The 22,434-nt window shown below is 37.0% G+C and overlaps 1 non-coding gene across 1 annotated transcript; it reads left to right on the top strand.

Annotated features, from left to right (window-relative positions):
• Window positions 1–16,622: 16,622 nt before the first annotated feature.
• LOC131254476 (small nucleolar RNA R71) lies at window positions 16,623–16,729 on the top strand. Its single transcript, XR_009175590.1, has one exon. It is a non-coding gene; the product is annotated as a small nucleolar RNA R71 (small nucleolar RNA).
• Window positions 16,730–22,434: the final 5,705 nt, after the last annotated feature.

Genomic DNA, 22,434 nt, shown 5'->3' with positions numbered 1-22,434 from the left:
ACATTCTAATAGTACAAATATATGTTGATGACATTATCTATGGATCTACTAGTTCTAACATGTCTGTTGAGTTTGCAGAATTGATAGTCCAAGTTTAAAATGAGCATGGTAGGAGAATTGAACTACTTTTTAGGTCTATAAGTGAAACAACTTGCTGATGGGATTTTTATTTCTCAATCCAAGTATGCTCTAAACTTAGTAAAAAAGTTTGGATTTGATAGTGGTAAAAACTTCGATAATCCTATGAGTATGACACTTAAGCTCTCTAAGGATTCAACAGGTAAAAGTGTAAATCCTAAGTTATATCGCAGTATGATAGGTAGTTTATTATATTTAACTGCAAGCCGACCGGATATAGCATTCAGTGTAAGTATCTATGCTAGGTATCAATCTGATCCTAAAGAATCCCACCTCATTGCTGTCAAACGTATTTTGAGATATGTCGCAAGTTCGATCAATCTTGGCCTTTGGTATCCACGTGATACTAATGTTCAATTAGCCGGTTATATGGATGTTGATTAGGCTGGTAATATTGATGATCGCAAGTCTACCAGCAGTGGATGTTTTTATGTCGGGAACTGCTTAGTTTCGTGGCATAGTAAGAAACAGAGTTCTGTATCGCTATCCACAGTGAGGCTAAATATATTGTTGCAAGTAATGCATGCACTCAGCTTGTGTGGATGAAGCGGATGTTAAATGATTATGAATTTGTGTAAGATTCTATGGTTATGTATTGCGATAACTCTACAACAATTAAAATCTATAAAAATCTAATCTAGCATTCATAAACTAAGCATATTGACATTAGATATCATTATATTCGTGAATTAGTGGAAGATAAGATTATTTCATTGGATTATATTCAAACTGAAAATTAACTTACAGACATTTTCACAAAATCACTTGACAGAAACAGGTTTGCTAAATTGAAATTGGATATTGGTATGTGTAATGTGATCTGAGTTAATTGTGTTTACTTGTACTATATTGCATGTTTTTTTACAGATTTAAAAAAAAAAATCAAAAGTTGTTGAAAATTGGAAAATTTTGAGATTGCACGACCAGTCGAGTAGCTTGGGTTTGGGGTTTTAAAAACTGGAAAAAGTATTTTTTTCTTCATTCTTCCCATCTTCTCCAACCGACCCTTCCAAGACCGGTCAAATCCACCTTCGATTGCAACTTGGTTAGTGCATCTTTTCCATTTTCCTTTCAGATTTAGAATCTTTGCACTTTTATTTCCTTGATTTTGAAGTTTATTTCAAGTTTCTAGTGGTTTCTTTGGTTATCTTGCAAAAAATCTAATTTTTGTGAAACCCTCCATTCCTTTCTTGTATTCTTTTTGTGCATCTTGAAATGGAAGGTAGAAATAAGAAGAGAATCACGCGTGATCCTTCTTCTTCCCGTTCCACACCTATTTTGATGCGTACTCTTCGACCACCCGAAGAGGACCTGAAATATGTGCGGGATATTCGGCACCGCAATGTTATTGTTGAGCGGACTGTCAATTCCAACCATTTGAGTCCTTTCAATATCGTTCCCCTCCTTGAGGCTGTAGGATGGGCTAACATATTGAATTGGGGCGGACCCCATATCGGTCCATTGCCCAGGCCATGTTTGCATGCATTGTGATGTGTCTATTGAAAATTTAACCTTCATTATTTTGTTTTGATAAGGTACATTTCCAATAGATCATCACTTGATTTCTAACTTAATGGATATTCCTGTTAATGATGAAGGGATTCCAATTACCACATTGTCTGAGAGATTAAATGAATCTAAAAAATGAATGTTAACCAAAGTTTTATGCAATATGAATTCGGATTGGAATTTCGAGATTGCGCTCTGATCCAATCATATGTTACCCAGACACAGAGTTCTTTATCGTATCTTCATTTCAAATGTATATCCAAGATCTGGTAACAAGACTGAGTTAACTTCTTTTATTGTGCGCATTCTTCACTCTATTGTTTCTGGTATTCAAGTGTCTTCCATCTCTAATTTGTTATATGATAATTCAATTTCGTCTCTATCCGGGCCATAGCGATATACCTTTCGCTTATTTGATGACCACCCTTGCTATTCATTGTCTTGTGGTCATGCCTACTGGAGAAGCTCCTATTACCCATCTTCCTTTCAACAATTCCAACATTAACAAGATGAATATGAAGTTTGCTCCTGCCCAAGTTGATAGGGATGTTGAAGGAGCTACTGAAGAAGCTGGAGAGGAAGATGCTTTACCTCCTGATGATGTGACTATGGATAATATTTTTGATGAATTAGAATATGATTCTGAGGCTGATCCTGACTATCAACCATCTGCTTTTAATGAGTAGCTGAGAACCTTAGAGGAAAAGGTGGAAGGTTTGCATGTATCCTAAGAGACTCAATTTAAATATGTGCGCAAATACCTTCAGCGCATTAACAAGGGACTACATCAAATTGATCCATCTATTCCTACTTCATCTTCTGGTTCTAACTAGTTTTTATTATCAATGCTGGGTTTGTAATAACTCTTATCTTATCTTGTGCTTGGATAGTTCTTGAACATGTGTGTTTTGATGAACATGTTAGTATGCTTAATTATGATATTTGGATGCTAATTTATAGACATGTTTATACTATTCACTCTCTTAGCTCATATTCTTCTCATATCTTCTTACTTAAATCATCTATTTGTTTTTCTTTCCTTTGTCATATTGTGACAAAAAGGGGGAGAATGTGGTATGGATACATTTAATGCTATATGATGATTGTTAGGGAGATGTGTGATTGTAGAAGTGTAAATATATGGAAGTGTATTTTTTTTTTACGATATGTATTTGATTAATACAGGTTCTACAAATCACCTCGCCTGGATTGAGGGGGAGTTATTGTCGCATGACTGGTGCATGATTCTTTATTGAACTGGTGCATGATTCTGAAAAGGCCGAGCTAAGAGTCCTAAGGGGGGGTGAATAGGATTATGCCAAATTAAAAAAATTAAATGCAGAATTTAAATAAATATAAATAAAGTAGCACTTAAACAATAAAAAAATGCATAAATGAATAACAACCTCAAATGTACAAGTATTGAGAGGTTGATACAGATGTTATTCTAAGGACAACCTTACACTAAAAACCAATGGCTTATGGTAGGACAACCTAATTCGTAGAATGGTTGTGTATCAAAATCCCAAACTGATACAGAGGAATAAAGAATAAAATAGCAAAGAGAATAACTAAGCTATTACAACATTCCCACACTTGCATAAAAGAATTACAACGTTCTCCACAAATGCTTCAAAAGGAAATTACAACATCCACACAATGCCACAATCAAATAATCACCACAAGACTAGAAATTATAGTGGTTCGCTTATGTGTACGCCAACTGTTTAGAAAAATAGCCACACAACTACTCCACTCCCAATATCCTCACACAGTGGATATTGGCGTTCACTATAAAATAGGTTTTTCAAGGTTCACCTAAAACCCTCACAATTGTCTTTCAAGTGAGCTTATACAATTAAAAAAACCCCACACTCTGAGTTTTCGGGATCACCTCAGACAAACCAAAAGAAAGAGATTTTTCTGGTACAATCTCAAAGAAATTAAAAGAATAGATTTACAAAACTATAAAATACTTATCTGGATATTCTCCTTTGATGTAGCCTGGTAGAACCAATTTGGAGTAGAAGTTCAACGTAGATGTTCAATGTTCACACTCACTTATGAAATAGTTCTAAGTTCTAAATGATTTTTTAAATTAAAACACTTTGGGCTAGCTTGATTTGATTTTGATTCCAAGAAATGGGAAAACTTCAATCCCTTCTTCAAATAAGATTCGAATATAGAATACAAAATCAAATGCAAAAAAGCTAATTAAAGAGAATATTAAATGAGCACTAAATAGCTTAAGAATATCACTAACTTATCTCTCAGAGTGGTGTCTTGATTTTGCCTGAATTGAATATCGAACTCTGAAAATTGAGCTCTATTTATAAGTACAGAAACTACTCATTCGACTGGCCCAAATGTCAACTCGATTGGTCGAAGGACCAACAAACTTTTGAAGGTTGCAATAAGATAAGGACGTTCCATGACTGGTCGAAGGGCCTGCACTACCGATCGAGTGGCCTCCATGACCGGTTGAGACCTGCCCACGACTGGTCGTGTGGGACCCAATTTAGTTGCTGGACTTTGAGTCGAGCCTGCTCGACTGGTCAAGCATTGTTCACTCGATTGGTCGAGCAGTCTCCAGGACTAGTCGAGGCTATAACAAAAAAATCTCAAAAATTAGTAACAAACCTTGGACTTGTTGGGGAATTTCTTGGACTGGTCGAGCTAGTACTAAGACTAATCGAACATAGTCTAAGACTAGTCAAGAAACAGTCTATATACTTATATAATGACCCAATTAAAGTATGTAATCAAAAATGACCTAACCTATGGTCAATCTATGGGTCATTCATACCTTATAAGTGATGTTTGAACATTGAAACATCTTTTGCTTCGGTTGATAGGTTATCGTGAAGTACATGAAGCTTGACATCTTGAAGTATGGTGAAGCTTGAACTTGATGTACTTTGAAGATTGAACTTGAAGTACTTGACTTGTATTTCATCTTAAGCTTTGAGGTTGAAAGTAAAGAACTTTGTCTTGACATGGATGAAGCTTTGAAACCTTTAACTATAGAAGTTTGAAAAATTGAACTAACACTTGGTGTTGTACTTGAACTTGAACTTGTATGTCTCTTGATCTTGCATTTGAAGTTCTTGAGGTAAAGACCTTTGTTCTTGTACATGAGATGCATGATCTTGAATATGTAGATGAGCTACATAAGACACAGATTCTAAGAGGTTTTGGCACTACAAAATTTGACAATCATAGGAAGTAGAAAACATAGCACTTACAATCTCCCCCTTTGTCAAATTTGTGACAAAAACACACTTCATTAAAATAAGATAAGCATAACACACACAATAAAGAATCATGCACCATATATACAGAACAAAGAATTATGCACCGGTTACATCCTAGTTAAACCATTACGCATCATCAATCAATACTCATCAATACTCCCCCTTACTTACTCCCCCTTACTACCAACTTCATACAATGAAATATTTACTTACGTATCCATAATCGCACATTATCATAATGAAATAACCATGATAAAATAAATTCTCCCCCTTTTTATCACAATATGACAAAGGAAAGAGTGATAATGGAAGTATATAAATAAGGAAGTAAATAGAAGAGTAATGAGGAAGAAGAAAATAAATGAACAAGATAATCAAGACAACTAAATCCATAAGCAAGCATTGTTCAAGCATGTCCAAGCCCATAAAACAAGAGAAATTCAAGTAGTTTAAAAGTTATTATATATCAAATATTTAGCTAGTAATCCGAACTCGAAGAAGGAGAAGGTATGGAAGGATCAATTTGATGAAGTCCCTTATTAATGCGTTTCAGATACTTGTGCATATATTTCAATTGCATTTTATGGGACACGTTCATACTTTCAACCTTCTCTTCAAGAGAGTGGAAACGCGCATCAAAGTCAGATGGCTGATAATCAGGATCAACAGCAGAATTGGATTCATTTTCATCAAAGAGGTCATCCATATTCACATCATTTGGAGGCAAACCACCCTCCTCTTCATTTGTAGCTGCAACTCCACCAACACCCACATCAACCTGGCCTGGGGCCAACTTCAAATTGATCTTGTTAATGTTAGAGTTGTTGAATGGTAGTTGGGTAATGGGAGTCTCTCCAATAGGCATAGCCACTAAACTATGGGTGGCTAACACAGTCATAAGATAAGCAAAGGGTATGTCACTGTGACTTGGGTGGAGACAGAATTGAATGATGTTATGACAAATTAAAGAAGGAAGACATACAGAGACTCCAGAAATGATAGAATGGATAATACGAACCATGAATGTAGTAAGTTCGGTTTTGTTACCAGAATGAGATAGACATTTGAAATAAAAATCTTATGAAGGATTCTGTATTTGGGTAACAAAAACTTAGAGGCAAGCGCATTTCTAGTATTCCATTCCACATCTATATTGCATAAATCTCTAGTGAACATTCGCTTCTCAATTTTAGATGGTTTTTCCACTACAGTGCTAATGGGAATACCTTCATCATTGACATGTATATCCATTAATCCAGAGATAAGATGACGATCTACATGAATTGGACCTTCTCTGGTCGCAATAGTAAATGTCAGATTTTTAGTAGAAAAATTAGTAATGCAAGCATACATAGCCTGCACAATGTAGTGGTATGCTGGCCCACCCTAATGTAGTATGTTATCCCATCATACAGGCTGAAGGAGAGAAACAATATCAAATGGTGCCACATGAATAAGATTAACAGTTCGTTCTACTATCACATTGCACAATCGAATATCCCGCACATAATCAGAATCATTCTTGGGTAATCGAAGGTGGCACACCATGATAGGAGTCAAACGAGTGGAAGAGGGACCACGAGATCCTTTCTTCTTAGTTCTACCTTCCATTTGTAATAAATAAAGCAAGGAATAAAGAGATTGCAAAAGAGATAAAGTGAGTTTCTAGTATATCAGATTTTTTAGTAGAAAACCCCAAAAACCAACATAAAACAAGAAATAAACCATACAAATGATGAAAAGGAAGTACAAAGGACTTGAATTTAGAAGAAAAATGAAAATAATGCACTAACCATGAAGGAATCGAAGATGGGAACGACCGGTCGAGGTAGGGCTCATTGGAGAAGAAGACCCAAATGAAGAAAAAGTAATTTTTTCCCAAATAAAAGACCAAACCCACGATTCACGACTAGTCGAGTACATGCTCAACCGGTCGTGCCATGACTGGTCGAGTTCGTACTCGACTGGTCGTGCACCTCACAAATTTTGTAATTTTTCATAAAATTTGCATTTTAAACATTTCAAAAGAACAAATATATACATTATGATATAGAAAGGCATGAATTATCAATTCATATTGCAGATACCAAGATCAAATTTTAATTTTAAAAATGTGCTTTTGTCAAGCGATTTCATGAATATGTCAGCTAATTGATTCTCAGTCGGAATATAATCTAAAGAAATTGTCTTGTCTTCCACTAATTCACGAATATAGTGATATCTAATGTCAATATGCTTGGTTCGTGAATGCTGGATTGGATTTTTGGAGATATTAATTATGCTTGAATTATCACAATATAAAACCAGAGTATCTTGCGCAATTCCGTAATCACTTAGCATTCTTTTCATCCATACAAGCTGAGTGCATGCATTACCTGCAACAATGTGTTCAGCCTCAACTGTTGAGAGCGATACGAAACTTTGTTTGTTTCTTACTTAGCCAAGAAACTAAACAGTTCCCTACATAAAAACAACCACCACTGGTTAATTTTCGATCATCAATGTTACTAGCCCAATCAGCATCCGTGTAACCAGCTAATTACACACTAGTGTCATGCAGATACCAGAGACCAAGATTAGCTGACCTAGCGACATATTGTAAATTTCACTTAACAGCAATTAGATGTGACTTTTTAGGGTTAAATTCACATCTAGCACAAATTCCTCTGGTAAATGCAATATCAGGTCAGCTTGCAGTTAAATAGAGCAAACTACTTATCATACAATGATACAACTTAGGATCCACACTCTTACTTATAGAGTCCTTTGAGAGTTTTAAAGTAGTACTCATTGGAGTATCAAAAATTTTCCTACTCTCAAATCTGAACTTTTTAACTAAGTTCAGTGCATATTTGGTTTGAGAGATAAAGAAACCATCAGGTTACTGTTTAACTTGCAACCCTAGGAAATAATTTAATTCTCCAACCATGCTCATTTCAAATTTAAACTTCATAAGATCTGCAAACTCAACAGTCATGTTAGCACAAGCAGATCAGTAGATAATATCATCAACGTAAATTTGCACTATTAGTATGTGCTCATTATGTTTCTTTACAAATAATGTCTTATCAACACTTCCCATTATAAAGTTATGACATAGTAAAAACTCAGGGAACTTTTCGTACCATGCCGTGGGAGCTTGTTTCAAACCATAAATTGCCTTTTTTTAGGTGATAGACATGAGTAACATGTTTAGGGTCTTCAAAACCCGATGGTTGTTCAACATATACCTCTTCATGCAAATCGCCGTTCAAAAATACACTCTTTACATCCATTTGGTATATTTTGAACTTTCTAAAGCATGTAATGGATATAAATAGTCTGACTGATTTAAGACGAGCTACTAGGGTAAAGGTCTCATCATAATCAATACCTTTGATGTTTTATTTAAACCAACCTGATTTAAATGATTTTTAAACTCGCAAGTATACAAATTAGATGTAGATATGGTACGTATTACGAGATCGTTCCCACGAGGACTGGTCGTCACAATTCAAAATTAAAGACTCTTCTTAACTAATCCAACAGATATTTGCGATAGTAATTAAATAAACTAAATAAAAATCAATGGAAAAATAACCAAGAATAATGAGGAAAATTCAATCAAAGAGAAGACTAGGACTTTCGAATCCACCCCTAACTATCATAAACCTTGTTCTGCCTGTTGATTCACCCTAATCCAGATTGATATCAAAATAAATAAAGTGCACTCTATGTCCTTGGTCGGGCACACAGAATGTATAATTCCTTAAAGCATATGGATTACAACTTTCCATCCATGGTCAGGCATGAAGAGATGTAAATTCCTGTTTCTTCCTCTATAGGAACCTGTTCATGGTCAGACACAAGCACCTAGATAATGTTCCAAACAACATCCATAACTAGACTTTGGTTAAACTCCTAGAATGGAGAAGCACAAAACTTCAATTAAGCATACTAGAGAAAGAAACAAATCAATTAAATTAGGATTAAATCAACAAACAAGGACTATTCAAGTTGGAGGCTTCATCTCAGCCCTAGCTAAGGGATTTAGCTATCCATGTGATCAGTTAAAAAGTAAGAAAAATAACAATGATGGAATGAAAACATCCTGCTAAACTCTTTCTTCTCTTTTCTTCTCTTTCTCTTCTCTTTTCTTCTCTTTCTCTTCTCTTTCTCTTGATCTCCTCAAAACTCTCGATTTCTAGCCTTTTTCCCTCTGGCTTCCCCTTCAAAACGAGCTCTCTCTCTTTCTTATAGTAGCTGGAAGGACGGTGGAAACGCTGTCGCAGCAACAGCCGCGTGCGGACTCCCTTTCGCTGCCGAGTTCGGATGCAAAATAGCCCCCCTTTTCCTTGCTCAATTACCAAATAAATATCGTCCCTTAGGACGTTTCCAAGTCATCTTCATGATGGACGGATCAGATCTTTCATCTGAACCGTAGAGGTGGGCCACAACTGCTGCAAAAATCGGACAGCGTCCGGCGCCTAAAACAGGGTACGCGGAGTTCTTCCACTGTGATGCTCGGTGGGCCCAACATAGGCATTTTCGGGAAAATCCATCCCGTACATTGGATTCAGGACGAGATTTCGACCGCATATGGGTGGTTTTGAATTTGCGTGGACGCTGCCCAAAGAAGGAATCATGCTGAGATCTTTTTGAACGTTACAGGGCAGCCCGCTTGTGACCTCTATATCTCACACGTGTGCACGTATGGGCACAAACTGTAAACATGGTTTTGTAGATATTGAACCCTTCTACACGATGAACGGCTTGGATCAGACGTACATGCTACCGGTGGGGCCCACAACGGTCCGTAAAAACGGACTTTCCGTCCGTTACGCGGCGCTGAAACGGAAGTTTCCGTTTTTTTGAAAGGGCGTCGGGTCAGCGCTGCTGACCGACGCAGGTCGTTCGGTGCTCAGGCAGTGCACATGTGCACTATGTACACATGCTATACATATGGGGTCCACTGTGATGCTTTCGAGAAATCCAATCCATCCATCCTGTTTCTCACCTTATTTAAACCGTCTGGGTCAATTTTGAAGTATATCCGGATTGTAGGTGGGCCTAAAATTGAAGATTAATGGGCTGATCTGTCCGTTGGCCCACTTCTCGAGATATCCAATGGTTGAAATTTAGTATGTACGGTTTATTTATGGCGTCCAGGCCATATATGGAGTTTCGAGCCAATTGGATGGTGAGAACCATGTGATCTTGCATTTTGGACTATTTTTGGGCCTTTTTAACGTGAACGGCTTGATTTCCTCGGGTCCCTGGCATGTGAATTTTTCAGTCTTAGTTCCCTTGAGTGCGTCCCTTGCTCTGGTCACTTCGGAGTGTCAAATTCATGCTTGTAGTACTCTTTTTCCATCAACGCTCCTGATTTCATCCTGCCACAAAAATATAATTAAAATACTCCGTTAAACATTATCATGTACGTAAAATTAGGTAATAATTGGGGTCTGATATGTAATATTCGACCCTCATCACAACCCCCAACCAGCATTTTGCAAGTCCCGAGCAAAACATGCGAAAAAATAATTTCAAAAATACTTGACAATTCCTGTGAACCCGAGTGACTTGTGAACAGATCGTCGAGGCGCGAGAATTCTAAGATTCATAAACAGTGCACAGAATTTTTTCCTTGCTGGAATCAGGCTCACAATAAACTTCATAATCAATTTCAAAATATTAATCCATTAATTAGAATATTCTAAACATTGAGTTCAATGAGTGTATAGTGTAATCTCGGCTTACTATCATTAAGAGATCTAATTGTCAATTTCAGGATATCATTAGTAATTAACAACGGAATGCATGACAACTGAAACCAACACTTGCCTGATAGGTTAACTTTTCATTCTATCAGCCTTTGATTTTTTTTTCTTGAACAGTAACGCCAAGGAAGGGAATCAAATCCTCACCTATAGGGAGCAAACCTATGGTAAAGATTGTACACCTAACCCTTTTCTCATGTCAACCATGGGGAATCGAATCTTCATCTATAGGGAGCAAACCTATGGTGAAGATTATATGACTTACGCTTTCTCTCAATTCTTAGTTATAGACTGAAGCTAAAAATTTCAGGCTAGTTTCTTTCATGCTTAGTGATTACTAAGTTAATCATTCAATGTTGAAACGGAACCTTAATGTGCAACCGAGATGTGATATGTTAGATCATGACTCAATCAATGTTTAAAAGTTCTAATTATGGGTTAACAATTCAAACTTAACTGTGAAATCTAACAGAAGGCTGAATCCAAGAGTTATAAATTACCGACATGCTGTACCTTGCGATGTTAAAATCACCCTTATCCTTCACAATCACTTCAAATGCATAAGAAATTCCAGAAAAATTTAAAAATTTTCACAATTTGTGCTCAAGACCAAGAAAATACTGATGAGGTAACCTAATCTCTCACCCACAACATAAAAGCTACATTGTCCTCAATGTAAAAGAAATAAGCATGCAATGCATAAGGGACAACGAAAATAACAGATGAGCGATGGACAAATAGTACAGGAATGAAAGAATCTAGAAGCTTTCCAAAAAAATATCCATGTAAGAGCGAGTCAGCATAAGAGAGAAAACAACAAAAGCAAAATGATAAAAATGTAAAAAAGAAAATCCTATCTATACCACTTTCGCAGGTGCTCTCGATTGCATTTAGCGTATGCAACAAGCCTTTAAACCGCTAGGTTACCCCTAGTGGACGAGTTGTAGTCTCGTGAGGGTTTGCAGTAATGTTACCCACAAACATTGAACTGACTAGGAAAATAAAATGGAATGAAAAGATGGGTTGCCTCCCAGGAGCGCTAAGTTTAACGTCTTCAGCCAGACAAGAATGGACCATGAACTAATCAATCTTGATAACCTGGGTCCGCCAAATAAATTTCCTCCACATCTTTATTCACCAAATCATCTAAATATGGTTTCAGCCGTTGACCATTTACTTTGAAGATATTCCCGTCTGTTAAATTTTGAATCTCAACTGCTCCATGAGGGAATACTTTTACCACTCGATAAGGACCATACCATCTCGAACGTAGTTTTCCAGGAAAGAGGCGTAGCCTGGAATTGTACAATAATACTTTCTGGTTCGGTTCAAATGTCTTGCGAAGAATTGATTTATCATGGAAGATTTTTGTCTGCTCTTTATAAATTTTTGCATTCTCATATGCCTCATTTCGAATTTCCTCTAACTCATTGAGTTGAAGTTTACGATGTGATCCGGCCTTGTGCAAATCAAAATTAAAAGTTTTGATGGCCCAATAAGCATGATGTTCTAATTCCACAGGTAAGTGACAGGCTTTCCCAAATACAAGCCTGTACGGAGACATTCCAATCGGAGTTTTGAAGGCCGTACGATATGCCCAAAGAGCATCATTCAACCGTTGCGACCAATCCTTATGATCGGGGCGAACCGTTTTCTCTAAAATTTGTTTAATCTCCCAATTTGACACCTCAACTTGACCACTTGTTTGTGGATGATATGGCGTTGCAACTTTATGAGTGATGGAATATTTTTTCATTAAAGATTCAAATGGTTTGTTGCAAAAATGAGTACCTCCATCACTTATAATTGCTCGAGGAGTGCCAAAACGAGAAAAGATATTTTCTTTTAAGAAACGGACCACAACTCTGTGATCATTCGTTTTACATGGCACTGCTTTAATCCACTTAGAGACATAGTCGACGGCCACAAGGATATACACATAACCGAATGACGGGGGAAATGGGTCCATGAAGTCAATACCTCAAACATCAAATATTTCAACAATGAGAATATTGGTAAGTGGCATCATGTTCCTGTGAGAAATATTACCCGTACGTTGGCATCTATCACATGTTGAGCAGAAGGCATGGGTGTCGCGAAACAGTGTAGGCCAATAAAATCCACTTTGTAAGACTTTCGCAGCTGTTTTCTTTGAACCAAAATGACCACCACAGGCATGATCATGACAAAAGGAGATTATACTATGAAACTCACTCTCAGGCACACATCTCCTAATAATCTGATCAGGACAAATTTTGAATAAGTATGGGTCATCCCAAAAGAAATGTTTAACCTCAGCAAGAAATTTGGATTTATCTTGTTTAGTCCAATGAGAAGGAAGTTGACCTGTAACAAGATAGTTTACAATGTCCGCGTACCAAGGCAATTGAGAAATAGTTAGAAGTTGTTCATCAGGGAAAGACTCATTCACTGGCAAAGGATCCACTGTGGACTCTAAGACAAGTCTAGACAAATGGTCGGCTACCACATTTTCGGAACCCTTTTTATCCCGAATTTCAATATCAAATTCTTGTAGCAAGAAGATCCACCGAATTAATCGAGGTTTAGCGTCTTTTTTAGAAAGAAGATATTTCAATGCTGCATGATCTGAGAACACTATAACCTTTGACCCTATGAGATACGACCTGAATTTGTCTAGAGCAAATACCACCGCCAATAATTCTTTTTCAGTGGTAGAATAGTTGAGTTGTGCATCATTTAGAGTCCTACTAGCATAATAAATGACATGAGGCATTGTGTTCAATCTCTGTCCTAGGACGGCTCCAACAGCATAATCCGAAGCATCACACATAAGCTCAAAAGGTAAATTCCAATTAGGTGGTTGGATGATTGGAGCAGAAGTCAGTAAATGCTTCAACTTATCAAAAGCTTGCCGACACTCATCATTAAGGACAAAAGCAACATCTTTAGTTAGTAAATTGCATAAGGGTAGAGAAATTTTGCTAAAATCCTTAATGAATCTCCTGTAGAATCCCGCATGCCCTAAAAATGATCTAATCTCCTTAACCGTTCTGGGTGGAGGAAGGCTAGAAATTAAATCAATCTTGGCTTTATCAACTTCAATGCCTTTACTTGAAATAACATGCCCGAGTACAATCCCTTTTTGAACCATAAAATGACATTTTTCCCAATTCAATACCAGGTTCGTTTTTTCACATCTTTCCAAGACAAGAGATAGATGGTATAAACATTCATCAAATGAAGAGCCGAAAATTGAAAAATCATCCATGAAAATCTCAAGAAAACGCTCAACCATGTTCGAAAAAATACTCATCATGCATCGTTGGAAGGTCGCAGGCGCATTACATAATCCAAATGGCATACGCCGATAGGCATATGTGCCAAAAGGACATGTAAATGTGGTTTTCTCTTGATCCTCGGGAGCAATGGGAATCTGATTATACCCGGAATAACCATCCAGGAAACAATAATAGCTATGCCCTGCCAATCTCTCAAGCATCTGATCTATGAAAGGAAGAGGAAAGTGATCCTTCCTTGTGACCAGGTTCAGTTTACGGTAATCAATACAAACTCGCTAACCCGTAGTCATGTGCGTTGGTACTAACTCATTATCCTCATTCTTTTTCACCACAATCCCAGACTTTTTAGGAACAACTTGAACTGGACTGACCCATGTGCTATCAGAAATGGGGTAAATGATACCAACATCTAACAATTTTAGCACCTCAGCCCGAACGACCTCTTTCATGTTAGGGTTAAGCCTCCTTTGCATTTCACGCGATGTTTTCGCGTTCTCTTCAAGATGAATACGATGCATACATACCGAGGGGCTTATTCCCTTTATGTCCGCTATTGTCCACCCAATAGCTGCCTTATGTTTTCTAAGAACATTAAGCAACTTACCCTCCTGTTCTTTATCAAGGTTAGCAGTTATGATGACAGACAGGGTTTCAGAAGGTCCTAAGAATGCATAGTTGAGAGTTTCAGGTAATTGCTTAAGGTCGACTTTGGGTGGTTTCTCAATAGATGGGACCAGTTTAGACTCAGATGGTGGAAGAGGTTCCACTCTAGCTTTCCATTTTGTTGTATTCATTTCTGGATTAGAGTCAAGCAATGCATTGACTTCTTGGATGGAATTTTCTATGTCAAAATCTCTGCCAAAATGTGCTAAACAAGTCTCAAGAGCGTCATCGGAAGATTCAAGGAAAGAGTCATGCACTAGACTCTCAATCATGTTGACTTCAAATATATCATCCGAGTCTGACATTTGTTGTCCAGCATTGAAAACGTTGAGCTTGATCTTCATGTTACCAAAGGACAACTTCATAATTCCATTCCTGCAATTTATGATTGCATTGGATGTGGCCAAGAATGGACGTCCTAAGATAACTGGGATTTGACTTGTAGGATTCTGGACAGGCTGAGTATCTAGAACAATGAAATCCACTGGAAAATAAAACTTATCAACCTGGATCAGCACATCTTCAATAATACCACGGGGCACCTTGACAGATCTATCAGCTAGTTGGAGTGTTATTTTGGTTGATTTCAGCTCACCAAGTCCTAGCTGCTCATACACAGAATATGGTAACAAATTGACACTCGCCCCTAAATCAAGCAATGCCTTCTCAATCTTATGATCTCCTATGACGCAAGAAATGGTAGGAGCTCCTGGATCCCTAAATTTAGGAGGGGTGTTGTGTTGAATCATGGAGCTGAGTTGCTCCGCAAGGAAGACCTTCTTATGAACATTCATCTTACGCTTTTGAGTGCATAAATCTTTAAGAAACTTAGCGTAAGCAGGAACTTGTTTGATAGCATCAAGCAACGGAATGTTGATTTGCACATGCTTAAACATGTCCAATATCTCATTAAAGTTGTTTCCTTTCTTAACCGGTGCCAGACGTTGAGGAAAAGGTGCTTTAGGCACATAAGATGGCACATGAGTGGTTCCTGGAGAGTCAGAGTGTTGTTGGACTTTGGATGCACTAGTATGTCTCTCCATTTCATTTTGATCTTCCGCATTGGACTTTGATTTTTCTCTAGGCATCTCTACTTTGTTCTCGATCTGTTTACCGGACCTAAGGGTAATGATTGATTTGGCTTGCTCATGATATTGTTCTTGGTTTGAATTAGAGCCAATCTCATACTGTCCTTTTGGATTTACCACAGGTTGACTAGGGAACTTGCCCTTCTCTCTCTCACTCAATGTGACAGTAAGTTGACCCAACTGTACTTCCAGCTTGGCAATGGATTGCGCATTTGCATGTAAACTCTGCTGGTTAGCTAGTAAGGTATGTTGGGTGTCTTTTTGAAATTGAAGTGAACTCTGCATAAAAAGATTGAGTGTGTCCTCAAGAGATGGTTTCCTAGATTGTGGAGGCACTTGTTGATACTGTGAGAACTGCTGAGGTTGTTGACTGCCAACTTGGGAGTAAGGTTGCATAGGAGGATTTCCAGATGGTCCTCCTTGTTGTGGTCCTTTTGCCCAAGAGAAATTTGGATGTCTAGCCCACCCTGGGTTGTAGGTGTCTGAGTAAGGATCATTCCCAGGTCTCCGAAAGGTGTTCATAGCATGTACTTGTTCAGGGAGAAATTCTGGAAATGCTGAACTAGATGGACAAGACGGCGTAGGATGGGCGGGACTAGAACATATGGCACATGACTCGACTTAAGTTGTTTGTGGAGGTCCATTATTTAACATTAAAGCATCCACTTTCTTTGTCAGGCTATCAATTTTGGCATAAAGATCTGGCGTGACTCCTACCTCATATATACCACCTTTCTTCTGTGGTTGGGGACTCCTTTCACCTCTATTTGAGTAGCCCATTGCTGGGAATTTTCACACAAGGTCTCAAAGAAATTCCACGCTTCAACATCACTTTTAGTCATGAATGACCCTCCACTGGTGGCGTCAACCATGCGATGATTTTGGGGTGTCAGACCGTCATAAAAGTATTGAACTTGTTACCACTTTTCAAAATCATGGTGTGGACATTTAAGAAGTAAGTCCTTCCATCTTTCCCAACATTCATGAAAGTGCTCACCCTCTTTTTGTGTGAAATTCGTAATTTCTCTACGGAGAGCATTAGTTTTGTGAACTGGGAAGAACTTGTTTAAGAACTTCTTAGACAGTTGGTCCCATGTAGTGATAGTCCCAACTCCTAGAGAATTCAACCATGCTTTCACCTTATCCTTCAAAGAAAAAGGAAAAGGCGCAAACGGATCGAATCGTCTGAAAAGTTTTGGAACTTAAAGGTGGAGCAAATGTCTAAGAATTCTTTCACATGATGATATGGATCCTCCTTATCTGAACCATAAAAGGATGGCAACAGTTGTATGACCCCAGGTTTAAGTTCAAAGTGTGCTGCTGTGGTGGCAGGCAACACTATACATGAAGGCGCATTGAATTGGACAGGAGCTGAATAATCTCTAAGAGCTTTAGTTCCATTCTCTTCCGCCATTTCAAACAGGATGTTTCTAAATCTTCTATGAAAGGTTCTTTCTATTTCAGGATCAAAATGTGCTAGTTCTATGTTCAGAGATCTACGTCCTAGCATAAACTATGTTATCAATATAAGAAAGAAAACTAAACTAAGATGCAACCTAAGATGAATAAAACTAAAGGAAAAAGTTATGAATTCCTAAAAACAAGAGAAAGCTATGTAAACGAGAATTGGAAGGAAGAACCCGAGAAAAGGAGATGATGAATGTCTGAAGATTTGAGAGCTCCTCCTTTTGAAGACAATGTTATTTAGCAGCTTCCTTCCTCAATTCCTGTAAACAAAAAGAAAATAAAAATAAATTAAATTTCCTAAAATAATGCTAGAAAAAATCCTAAGCAACGGTTAAAGAAAGTTTGTAATCTTAGAAATAAAAACTAAGTTAGTTTCTAAAAAGGGAAAAAATTTCTAAAACTAGAAAATAGAAAGTTACTTGAAAGAAGAATCAGAATCTAGAATTAGAAAATAGGAAATTTCTAAAAATAAAATAAAATAGCCTAGAAATAGAAACTTTCTAAAAAAAATAAAACCTTAATTCTAAAAATAGAAATTAGAAAAAAATAGAAAATTTGGAAAGAGATTACCAAATTAGTAGTTTATGTCAGGACCCTACAAAACAGGAAATAGGTTAGTTTAAAAAAAAAATAAAAATAAAAATAAAAAATTTAACCTAAAGTTAGTAAAAAACCTAAGACTATGAATTATGATAAAAGAGAATCCTAAATCCAATTGGACCGAAACAGTCCCCGGCAACGGCGCCAAAAACTTGATGTTTTATTTAAACCAACCTGATTTAAATGATTTTTAAACTCGCAAGTATACGAATCAGATGTAGATATGGTACGTATTACGAGATCGTTCCCACGAGGACTGGTTGTCACAATTCAAAATTAAAGACTCTTCTTAACTAATCTAACAGATATTTGCGATAGTAATTAAATAAACTAAATAAAAATCAATAGAAAAATAACCAAAAATAATGAGGAAAATTCAATCAAAGAGAAGACTAGGACTTTCGAATCCACCCCTAACTATCATAAACCTTGTTCTGCCTGTTGATTCACCCTAATCCAGATTGATATCAAAATAAATAAAGTGCACTCTATGTCCTTGGTCGGGCACACAGAATGTATAATTCCTTAAAGCATATGGATTACAACTTTCCATCCATGGTCAGGCATGAAGAGATGTAAATTCCTGTTTCTTCCTCTATAGGAACCTGTTCATGGTCAGAGATAAGCACCTAGATAATGTTCCAAACAACATCCATAACTAGACTTTGGTTAAACTCCTAGAATGGAGAAGCACAAAACTTTCAATTAAGCATACTAGAGAAAGAAACAAATCAATTAAATTAGGATTAAATCAACAAACAAGGACTATTCAAGTTGGAGGCTTCATCTCAGCCCTAGCTAAGGGATTTAGCTATCCATGTGATCAGTTAAAAAGTAAGAAAAATAACAATGATGGTCTCCCAATCAATTCCTGAAAATGACAATAAAAAATGAATTGCAAATCTGATATTCACAACACTATTGATAGAATTTGTCTGCAGCCTTTTAATCCTAGAAGAACTGCCCTGATGTGCTCTTCCAAAATCTGCAAATAAAATTAAAAATGTAAGGTAGTTTGAAACGAAGTATCAGATTCATGTTAATGTTCAGAAGTAAGCACACACATTGCTATATGGAATTACTTAAATGGCATCACCAATTAATTTAAGAAAATTTAAAGAAAATTTACATTTCCTCATTAGTATGCGTGACTCATTCAGGATGCAATCCGCTTTCTATTCATCTCCCTTCGGCCAGGACATCAACCTAGTCATTGCCATCAAGGACTACTTGAAGCTATTGGACTCAAGTTCGTGGCCAACCTGCAAATGCCCGAACCTACAAAGGTCATTTGCACATTATATAGCAAAAAAAATGGAGAAGTTGTGAGACCTTACCTTGTTGTTATGTACGATATAAGCCTCTTGAGTAAAGGATAGCCATGACTCGAATTTTATATAACATAAGAAAATTGTAGTTCCAGTGGCTGGGTCTCAATATAGTGTTTTATAGTCCACAAGTAAAAGCAGAATAAGTTTCTCAATTAAGGTTACCATGAAAAAAAATTAGATGAACAACATACTTACCGAAACTGTTCCTGAAAAAAAATTAGATGAACAGCATACCGAAATTGTTCTAGAAAAAAAATCAGATGAACAACATATTGTCAACATCTGTTCATTTTAAGCCTAGGCTGGTTGTTAGTGAAGGCAATCAGTTACCAAGAGAAATACTAGGTCATTGTACCATGAAAGATTGAAGAGGTGAATTGGGACATGTGTGGTGTGCCTCGAAAGATGCCCACAGTCAGTGCTAATGATAAAGTGGGGCTGATTGTGAACATGCTCTTATCATAAATGGGTCAATCTACTCATCAAGTGGGCCACAATCATATGAGGAAGATGGATTGTTAAAAAGAAAATACGAATAACCTTTACTGAACGTTATACAGTTTTGCAACCATTCAAACAGACTTTTTATCATGACATTTCATCAACCAGATAGTATGCCATTTCATCTAGCCATTTCATCAAACAGATAGTATGCCATATCTTTTTTTTCTTTTTTCTTTTTTTATGCAGGACAATAATCTTGAAACATCTGCCTCATGGCATACCTTTTTTTTTTTTTTTTGGAATTCATTGAACACGAGATTTACAAGTAATCGGGCTGGCCTAACAAAAAGATAAACTGGGCCATCCCAATCATGTAAAACATCTATGCAATGTATTAAAAAAAAACCAGCATAAAAGGCCTAACGAGAAGAAATCTGGATGAAAATGGACAGACGTCCCTAAACTAAGCCAGGCTGAAGAACCCAAAATAGGGAATGAAGCAGCGGTACCCATCAGCTTGAAAAATTAGCTGGGGCAGATAACATGCTATTTCATCAAACAGATAGCATGCCATTTCATCCAACCATTTCAACAAATAGATAGCATGCCATTTCATCAAACAGTTAGCATGTATCAAATCTGAAAGACAGAAAAAGAGACACAAAGAGAAGAAGATATCAAACCTATGGAGAGGAGATTCACGGCGTGTGTTTCTTTAGGTAGGAGCTTCACGACTGCTGTAATGGAGAGAGATAGAAGAGACGACAGAGATGCATTGGAGAGAGAGGGGGGAGAATGAGAGAGATGGAGCAAAGATCAAGAGGGAGAGAGAGGATTGGGAAATGGAGAGACAGAGGGGGGATTAGGGAACACACACACACACACACACACACACACACACAGAGAGAGAGAGAGAGAGAGAGAGAGAGAGAAATGAGGTAGTTTTAGGCACGGCTCTGTTTTGAGCGCGCGACCAAATTTGAGCGTCGTTTCATGAGACGGATTGTGGATGGTCCTGACAGGGGCTCCGTGGTGCCCACCATGATGTATTTGGTTTATCCATTCCGACCATTAATTTTGTTAAATTATTTTAGTTCATGATCCCAAACTAATGGTAGATTGAAGGCCCAAGTGGACCACACCATAGGAAGCAAATGTGATTTAATCTCCATGTTTCCTATCGTGTGGTCCACTTAAACCTTTGATCTAGCTGATTTTTTATTTAATGCTCTAAAGTAATATTCCCAAATAGATGGATGGCTTAGATAGAACATATATATATATATACATATATATATATATATATATATATATATATATATATATATATATATATATATATTTATGCCCCATAAAGCCCCTTACAACGCCGTTAATTATTAATGGTTTGTCAACTTTTTAGCTACAGATTAAAACAGTAGTAACTGTAGCTACGATTTATATCGGTAGCAAAAAACTAACGTTGTCTATATCCTTTGCCCCTTTTTTGGTAGTGAATTCCAAATACTTTGATGCATGATAGTGTCATAAAAAAAGGAAAAAGAAAATTAATGGAGAAATCGGTTCTCTTTCGTATTTTTTCCTTAAAAAACCATTCTTCACAAAAACTACTAAATATAGTTTTTCACGATTACAAAGAACTGTTGGAATGAATTGTCAAGAAGTGAAGGTGGGCCTCGTGATTTAAATATGCGTAGTCTTAGTACCCAACTCTCTTATGCCTAAGCGCATACATTTTTTTTCTACACGCAAACTCACATCCACACACACCATAATGGGTACTCCAACCATCACCTCTCTATTGAAGCTCTTAAGAGTCTACCACCGAGCCATGAGTAAGGACCCCTAAGTGCATACGTTAATTACTATCTTGATTGATAAAACTTAATGGAAGCTTATGTAAGGGAAATAGTGTACATAGTAATATGCAATTATTAAATATGAGACTACCCTAGGTCCAACCAACATAGAAACTCATAATTAATTAATCTTGATAAATGTAGAAGGGATACCTAGATTAAGTGACCACCATAGGTGTCACTCTATGATAGGCCTAGACCCAAAAATCTGCTACATTTGTGATTGAGGTAAGCCACATAATTAGAAACAATATACAAGTCAAAGTTCACCCTCTAAACCATTTTCCTTAGTGTGGCCCACCCAAATCACTAATGAGCCTGATTTTTAGCATGAACATTGTGTTTTAATTAGTGTGACATCTAATGATTAGAGTGGATTCAATAAAAAAAAATCATGGTGGGCCCTATAAAAATCAAGGGTGGATGTCTCTTTCCCAACCATTTTCATTGTTATGGCCCTAGATTTTTTAAAAAAATTTAAGCCTAAAATTATATTAGGCATTTAATGGCAGTGGATCTCACATATACATCATAGTGGACCCCATCAAAAATCAAAGGAGGCTGCGAAAACTTGCTAAAAAAATGAGGTCTAAGGTCCATTCAGATATAACTTTCAGCATTTCATGTATATGTAACATCTAACCCATGTAATAGGTCCCCATCATGATCATCACCTTTTGAAAAACTTAGTAACAAAAATTTATCGAGTGGATCACACTTCTATTTTTCTATTTACCAATGTCTTGACATTGTTTAATATCGTGGTCAATTTGATCTATAAATAGGATTCAGTACGTTAAACTCACGAATTTGCGACGGACCAAATCCGTCGCAAAACCAAATAAACGACGGATATCATCCGTCGCTTAGTCCGTGTTTTACTGGGTCACAAATTTTTTGTGATGGATAAAATCCGTCGGTAATCTACGATGAATAAAATCCTATAGTCATCCAAATATTCCTTGGAGAAGATTGAATCAATCTAGTCTTTTTGTTTTGAAATCCTAAAGACTTGATAACCTTCTTTATGTCCTCTTCAGC

The sequence above is a fragment of the Magnolia sinica genome, chromosome 8, assembly GCF_029962835.1.
Source record: "Magnolia sinica isolate HGM2019 chromosome 8, MsV1, whole genome shotgun sequence".
Taxonomy (NCBI): domain Eukaryota; kingdom Viridiplantae; phylum Streptophyta; class Magnoliopsida; order Magnoliales; family Magnoliaceae; genus Magnolia; species Magnolia sinica.
Note: the sequence above shows the minus strand (reverse complement) of the source record. Positions and strands in the feature narration are given on the sequence as shown.